The 8,817-nt window shown below is 42.0% G+C and overlaps 2 non-coding genes across 2 annotated transcripts; both read left to right on the forward strand.

Annotated features, from left to right (window-relative positions):
• Positions 1–4,256: 4,256 nt before the first annotated feature.
• On the forward strand, positions 4,257–4,328 carry trnae-uuc. The gene has a single exon. It is a non-coding gene; the product is annotated as a tRNA-Glu (tRNA).
• Positions 4,329–5,935: 1,607 nt separating this feature from the next.
• Positions 5,936–6,008, forward strand: trnar-acg. The gene has a single exon. It is a non-coding gene; the product is annotated as a tRNA-Arg (tRNA).
• The last annotated feature ends 2,809 nt before the right edge of the window (positions 6,009–8,817 follow it).

Raw genomic sequence — 8,817 nt, forward strand, 5'->3', positions numbered from 1 at the left:
GTTGCATTTCTTGCTCTGCAGTAAAATTCATGCAACAACAGGAGGATCAAATTAAGATATGCATCTGAAACAGAAAACCAAGGAACCTTGTTGTTGACAGACGCTATGACTGTGTACATTTGTCTAGCTGTGACCTGACTTCAGCTTAGACGTGGTGCCAGTGAGGGTAGGCAACAACATCTCCTCCCCGCTGATCCTCAACACGGGGGCCCCACAAGGGTGCGTTCTGAGCCCTCTCCTGTACTCCCTGTTCACCCACGACTGCGTGGCCACGCACGCCTCCAACTCAATCATCAAGTTTGCGGACGACACAACAGTGGTAGGCTTGATTACCAACAACGATGAGACGGCCTACAGGGAGGAGGTGAGGGCCCTCGGAGTGTGGTGTCAGGAAAATAACCTCACATCTCTCAACGTCAACAAAACTAAGGAGATGATTGTGGACTTCAGGAAACAGCAGAGGGAACACCCCCTATCCACATCGATGGAACAGTAGTGGAGAGGGTAGCTAGTTTTAAGTTCCTCGGCATACACATCACAGACAAACTGAATTGGTCCACTCACACTGACAGCGTCGTGAAGAAGGCGCAGCAGCGCCTATTCAACCTCAGGAGGCTGAAGAAATTCGGCTTGTCACCAAAAGCACTCACAAACGTCTACAGATGCACAATCGAGAGCATCCTGGCGGGCTGTATCACCGCCTGGTACGGCAACTGCTCCGCCCTCAACCGTAAGGCTCTCCAGAGGGTAGTGAGGACTGCACAACGCATCACCGGGGGCAAACTACCTGCCCTCCAGGACACCTACACCACCCGTTGTTACAGGAAGGCCATAAAGATCATCAAGGACATCAACCACCCGAACCACTGCCTGTTCACCCTGCTATCATCCAGAAAGCGAGGTCAGTACAGGTGCATCAAAGCTGGGACCGAGAGACTGAAAAACAGCTTCTATCTCAAGGCCATCAGACTGTTAAACAGCCACCACTAACATTGAGTGGCTGCTGCCAACACACTGTCATTGACACTGACCCAACTCCAGCCATTTTAATAATGGGAATTGATGGGAAATGATGTAAATATATCACTAGCCACTTTAAACAATGCTACCTTATATAATGTTACTTACCCTACATTATTCATCTCATATGCATATGTATATACTGTACTCTACATCATCGACTGCATCCTTATGTAACACATGTATCACTAGCCACTTTAACTATGCCACTTTGTTACTTTGTCTACACACTCATCTCATATGTATATACTGTACTCGATACCATCTACTGTATGCTGCTCTGTACCATCACTCATTCATATATCCTTATGTACATGTTCCTTATCCCCTTACACTGTGTATAAGACAGTAGTTTTGGAATTGTTAGTTAGATTACTTGTTGGTTATCACTGCATTGTCGGAACTAGAAGCACAAGCATTTCGCTACACTCGCATTAACATCTGCTAACCATGTGTATGTGACAAATAAAATTTGATTTGATTTGATTTGAATGGATAACGTGTCTGACTACGGATCAGAAGATTCTAGGTTCGACTCCTGGCTGGCTCAATACTTTGTTTAAGTGACTGAAATCAAGCAGGGAATGATACTGTATTAAAAAAGATGTAGCTTTTAAATCAAACAGGCATAATGTCAACATTTAAAGATTTGTCTGTGATGTGTATTTTAAGTATGTGTCTTCCCATATGGTCTAGCAGTTAGGATTCCTGGTTTTCACCCAGGTGGCCCGGGTTCAACTCCCGGTATGGGAAAGAATATATTTTCGTAGGGTATCCACTTGTGTAACAACAGATGCAGCAGTTTCTCACAACACAACAATATTCCCTCAGCAACAGGAAATGTGACATGTTATGTAGATTCAAATTATACAAGGGTTTTTAAATGTTGAATACACTTCATGGCTGCATTTATTTCTCTGCAGTAAAATTCATGCAACACCAGGAGGATCAAATTAAGATATGCATCTGAAACAGAAAACCAAGGAACCTTGTTGTTGACAGACGCTATGACTGTGTACACTGGTCTAGCTGTGACCTGACTTAAGCTTAGACATGGGGCCAGTGGTGCAATGGATAACGTGTCTGACTACGGATCAGAAGATTCTAGGTTAGACTCCTGGCTGGCTCATTACTTTATTTAATTGACTGAAATCAAGCTGGGAATGATACTGTAAACCTTTCAGTGCTTCTGGCTGTTCTCACTTCAAACACATTTTAGACGGATTTCATCTGGACATTCCCCGACATCTCTGAGAAAAAAAGATTTAGCTTTTAAATCCAACAGGCATGATGTCAACATTTAAAGATTTGTCTGTGATGTGTATTTTAAGTATGTGTCTTCCCATATGGTCTAGCGGTTAGGATTCCTTGTTTTCACCCAGGTGGCCCGGGTTCAACTCCCGTTATGGGAAAGAATATCTTGTCATTAGGTACCCACTTGTGTAACAACAGATGCAGCAGTTTCTCACAACACAACAATATTCCCTCAGTAACAGGAAATGTGACTTGTTATGTAGATTCAAATTATATAAGGCTTTTTAAACGTTGAATGCACTGCATGGCTGCATTTCTTGCTCTGCAGTAAAATTCATGCAACAACAGGAGGATCAAATTAAGATATGCATCTGAAACAGAAAACCAAGGAACCTTGATGTTGACAGACGCCATGACTGTGTACACTGGTCTAGCTGTGATCTGACTTCAGTTTAGACGTGGGGCCAGTGGCGCAATGGATAACGTTTCTGACTACGGATCAGAAGATTCTAGGTTCAACTCCTGGCTGGCTCAATACTTTATTTAATTGACTGAAATCAAGCTGGGAATGATACTGTATGAAAAAAAGATGTAGCTTGTAAATCAAACAGGCATAATGTCAACATTTAAAGATTTGTCTGTGATGTGTATTATAAGTATGTGTCTTCCCATATGGTCTAGCGGTTAGGATTCCTGGTTTTCACCCAGGTGGCCTGGGTTCAACTCCCGGTATGGGAAAGAATAACTCATCGTTAGGTACGCATTTGTGTAACAACAGATTCAGCAGTTTCACAACAAACAATATTCCCTCAGCAACAGCAAATGTGACATGTCATGTAGATTCAAATTATACAAGGCTTTTTAAACGTTGAATACACTTCATGGCTGCATTTCTTGCTCTGCAGTAAAATTCATGCAACAACAGGAGGATCAAATTAAGATATGCATCTGAAACAGAAAACCAAGGAACCTTGTTGTTGACAGACGCCATGACTGTGTACACTGGTCTAGCTATGACCTGACTTCAGCTTAGACGTGGTGCCAGTGGCGAAATGGATAACGTGTCTGACTACAGATCAGAAGATTCTAGGTTCAACTCCTGGCTGGCTCAATACTTTATTTAATTGACTGAAATCAAGCTGGGAATGATACTGTATACCTTTCAGTGCTTCTGGCTGTTCTCACTTTAAACACATTTTAGACGGATTTCATCTGGACATTCCCCAACATCTCTGAGAAAAAAAAGATGTAGTTTCTGAATCAAACAGGCATAATGTCAACATTTAAAGATTTGTCTGTGATGTGTATTTTAAGTATTTGTCTTCCCATATGGTCTAGTGGTTAGGATTCCTGGTTTTCACCCAGGTGGCCTGTGTTCAACTCCCGGTATGGGAAAGAATAACTTGTCATTAGGTACGCACTTGTGTAACAACAGATGCAGTACTTTCACACAACACAACAATATTCACTCAGCAACAGGAAATGTGACATGTTATGTAGATTCATATTGTATAACTTTTTTTAAACGTTGAATACACTTCATGGCTGCATTTCTTGCTCTGCAGTAAAATTCATGCAACAACAGGAGGATCAAATTAACATATGCATCTGAAACAGAAAACCAAGGAACCTTGTTTTTGACAGATGCTATGACTGTGTACACTGGTCTAGCTGTGACCTGACTTTAGCTTAGACGTGGGGCCAGTGGCGCAATGGATAACGTGTCTGACTACGGATCAGTAGATTCTAGGTTCGACTCCTGGCTGGCTCAATACTTTATTTAATTGACTGAAATCAAGCTCGGAATGATACTGTATATCTTTCAGTGCTTCTGGCTGTTCTCACTTTAAACACATTTTAGATGGATTTCATCTGGACATTCCCCAACATCTCTGAGAAAAAAAGATGTAGTTTTTGAATCCAACAGGCATAATGTCAACATTTAAAGATTTGTCTGTGATGTGTATTTTAAGTATGTGTCTTCCCATATGGTCTAGCGGTTAGGATTCCTGGTTTTCACCCAGGTGGCCCGGGTTCAACTCCCGGTATGGGAAAGAATAACTCATCGTTAGGTACCCACTTGTGTAACAACAGATTCAGCAGTTTCACAAAACAGTATTCCCTCAGCAACAGCAAATGTGACATGTCATGTAGATTCCAATTATACAAGGCTTTTTAAACGATGAATACACTTCATGGCTGCATTTCTTGCTCTGCAGTAAAATTCATGCAACAACAGGAGGATCAAATTAAGATATGCATCTGAAACAGAAAACCAAGGAACCTTGTTCTTGACAGACGCCATGACTGTGTACACTGGTCTAGCTGTGACCTGACTTCAGCTTAGACGTGGTGCCAGTGGCGAAATGGATAACGTGTCTGACTACGGATCAGAAGATTCTAGGTTCGACTCCTGGCTGGCTCAATACTTTATGTAATTGACTGAAATCAAGCTGGGAATGATACTGTATACCTTTCAGTGCTTCTGGCTGTTCTCACTTTAAAAACATTTTAGACGGATTTCATCTGGACATTCCCCAACATCTCTGAGAAAAAAAGATGTAGTTTTTGAATCCAACAGGCATAATGTCAACATTTAAAGATTTGTCTGTGATGTGTATTTTAAGTATGTGTCTTCCCATATGGTCTAGTGGTTAGGATTCCTGGTTTTCACCCAGGTAGACTGGGTTCAACTCCCGGTATGGGAAACAATATATTTTCGTTAGGTACCCACTTGTGTAACAACAGATGCAGCAGTTTCACACAACACAACAATATTCCCTCAGCAACAGGAAATGTGACATGTTATGTATATACAAAGCTTTTTAAACGTTGAATAAACTTCATGGCTGGATTTCTTGCTCTGCAGTAAAATTCATGCAACAACAGGAGGATCAAATTAAGATATGCATCTGAAACAGAAAACCAAGGAACCTTGTTTTTGACAGACGCTATGACTGTGTAAACTGGTCTAGCTGTGACCTGACTTCAACTTAGACATGGTGCCAGTGGCGCAATGGATAATGTGTCTGACTACAGAGCAGAACAATCAAGGTTCGACTCCTGGCTGGCTCAATACTTTATTTAATTGACTGAAATCAAGCTGGGAATGATACTGTATACCTTTCAGTGCTTCTGGCTGTTCTCACTTCAAACACATTTTAGATGGATTTCATCTGGACATTCCCCAACATCTCTGAGAAAAAAAGATGTAGCTTTTAAATCCAACAGGCATGATGTCAACATTTAAAGATTTGTCTGTGATGTGTATTTTAAGTATGTTTCTTCCCATATGGTCTAGCGGTTAGGATTCCTGGTTTTCACCCAGGTGGCACGGGTTCAACTCCCGGTATGGGAAAGAATATATTTTCGTTAGGTACCCACTTGTGTAACAACAGATGCAGCAGTTTCTCACAACACAACAATATTCCCTCAGCAACAGGAAATGTGACTTGTTATGTATATTAAAATTATACAAGGCTTTTTAAACGTTGAATACACTTCATGGCTGCATTTCTTGCTCTGCAGTAAAATTCATGCAACAACAGGAGGATCAAATTAACATATGCATCTGAAACAGAAAACCAAGGAACCTTTTTGTTGACAGACACCATGACTGTGTACACTGTTCTAGCTGTGACCTGACTTCAGCTTAGACGTGGGGCCAGTGGCGCAATGGATAACGTGTCTGACTACGGATCAGAAGATTCTAGGTTCGACTCCTGGCTGGCTCAATACTTTATTTAATTGACTGAAATCAAGCTGGGAATGATACTGTATACCTTTCAGTGCTTCTGGCTGTTCTCACTTCAAACACACTTTAGATGGATTTCATCTGGACATTCCCCAACATCTCTGAGAAAAAAAAGATGTGGCTTTTAAATCCAACAGGCATGATGTCAACATTTAAAGATTTGTCTGTGATGTGTATTTTAAGTATGTGTTTTCCCATATGGTCTAGCGGTTAGGATTCCTGGTTTTCACCCAGGTGGCCTGGGTTCAACTCCCGGTATGGGAAAGAATATATTTTCGTTAGGTACCCACTTGTGTAACAACAGATGCAGCAGTTTCTCACAACACAACAATATTCCATCAGCAACAGGAAATGTGACTTGTTATGTAGATTCAAATTATACAAAGCTTTTTAAACGTTGAATACACTTCATGGCTGCATTTCTTGCTCTGCAGTAAAATTCATGCAACAACAGGAGGATCAAATTAAGATATGCATCTGAAACAGAAAACCAAGGAACCTTGTTGTCGACAGACTGTGTACACTGGTCTAGCTGTGACCTGACTTCAGCTTAGATGTGGGGCCAGTGGCGCAATGGATAACGTGTCTGACTACGGATCAGAAGATTCAAGGTTTGACTCCTGTAGATTCAAATTATACAAAGCTTTTTAAACGTTGAATACACTTCATGGCTGCATTTCTTGCTCTGCAGTAAAATTCATGCAACAACAGGAGGATCAAATTAAGATATGCATCTGAAACAGAAAACCAAGGAACCTTGTTGTTGACAGACGCTATGACTGTCTACACTGGTCTAGCTGTGACCTTACTTCAGCTTAGACGTGGGGTCAGTGGCGCAATGGATAAAGTGTCTGACTACGGATCAGAAAATTCTAGGTTCGACTCCTGGCTGGCTCAATACTTTACTTAATTGACTGAAATCAAGCTGGGAATCATACTGTTTACCTTTCAGTGCTTCTGGCTGTTCTCACTTCAAACACATTTTAGACGGATTTCATCTGGACATTCCCCAACATCTCTGAGAAAAAAAGATGTAGCTTTTAAATCCAACAGGCATGATGTCAACATTTAAAGATTTGTCTGTGATGTGTATTTTAAGTATTGCATCTGAAATTAAGATATGCATCTGAAACAGAAAACCAAGGAACCTTGTTGTTGACAGACGCTATGACTGTGTACATTTGTCTAGCTGTGACCTGACTTCAGCTTAGACGTGGTGCCAGTGAGGGTAGGCAACAACATCTCCTCCCCGCTGATCCTGAACACGGGGGCCCCACAAGGGTGAGTTCTGAACCCTCTCCTGTACTCCCTGTTCACCCACGACTGCGTGGCCACGCACGCCTCCAACTCAATCATCAAGTTTGCGGACGACACAACAGTGGTAGGCTTGATTACCAACAACGACGAGACGGCCTACAGGGAGGAGGTGAGGGCCCTCGGAGTGTGGTGTCAGGAAAATAACCTCACACTCAACGTCAACAAAACTAAGGAGATGATTGTGGACTTCAGGAAACAGCAGAGGGAACACCCCCCTATCCACATCGATGGAACAGTAGTGGAGAGGGTAGCTAGTTTTAAGTTCCTCGGCATACACATCACAGACAAACTGAATTGGTCCACTCACACTGACAGCGTCGTGAAGAAGGCGCAGCAGCGCCTATTCAACCTCAGGAGGCTGAAGAAATTCGGCTTGTCACCAAAAGCACTCACAAACTTCTACAGATGCACAATCGAGAGCATCCTGGCGGGCTGTATCACCGCCTGGTACGGCAACTGCTCCGCCCTCAACCGTAAGGCTCTCCAGAGGGTAGTGAGGACTGCACAACGCATCACCGGGGGCAAACTACCTGCCCTCCAGGACACCTACACCACCCGTTGTTACAGGAAGGCCATAAAGATCATCAAGGACATCAACCACCCGAACCACTGCCTGTTCACCCCGCTATCATCCAGAAGGCGAGGTCAGTACAGGTGCATCAAAGCTGGGACCGAGAGACTGAAAAACAGCTTCTATCTCAAGGCCATCAGACTGTTAAACAGCCACCACTAACATTGAGTGGCTGCTGCCAACACACTGTCATTGACACTGACCCAACTCCAGCCATTTTAATAATGGGAATTGATGGGAAATGATGTAAATATATCACTAGCCACTTTAAACAATGCTACCTTATATAATGTTACTTACCCTACATTATTCATTTCATATGCATATGTATATACTGTACTCTACATCATCGACTGCATCCTTATGTAACACATGTATCACTAGCCACTTTAACTATGCCACTTTGTTTACTTTGTCTACACACTCATCTCATATGTATATACTGTACTCGATACCATCTACTGTATGCTGCTCTGTACCATCACTCATTCATATATCCTTATGTACATGTTCCTTATCCCCTTACACTGTGTATAAGACAGTAGTTTTGGAATTGTTAGTTAGATTACTTGTTGGTTATCACTGCATTGTCGGAACTAGAAGCACAAGCATTTCGCTACACTCGCATTAACATCTGCTAACCATGTGTATGTGACAAATAAAATTTGATTTGATTTGATTTGAATGGATAACGTGTCTGACTACGGATCAGAAGATTCTAGGTTCGACTCCTGGCTGGCTCAATACTTTGTTTAATTGACTGAAATCAAGCATGGAATGATACTGTATTAAAAAAGATGTAGCTTTTAAATCAAACAGGCATAATGTCAACATTTAAAGATTTGTCTGTGATGTGTATTTTAAGTATGTGTCTTCCCATATGGTCTAGCGGTTAGGATTC

This window comes from Oncorhynchus gorbuscha, unplaced genomic scaffold (genome assembly GCF_021184085.1).
Source record: "Oncorhynchus gorbuscha isolate QuinsamMale2020 ecotype Even-year unplaced genomic scaffold, OgorEven_v1.0 Un_scaffold_1128, whole genome shotgun sequence".
Lineage (NCBI taxonomy): Eukaryota > Metazoa > Chordata > Actinopteri > Salmoniformes > Salmonidae > Oncorhynchus > Oncorhynchus gorbuscha.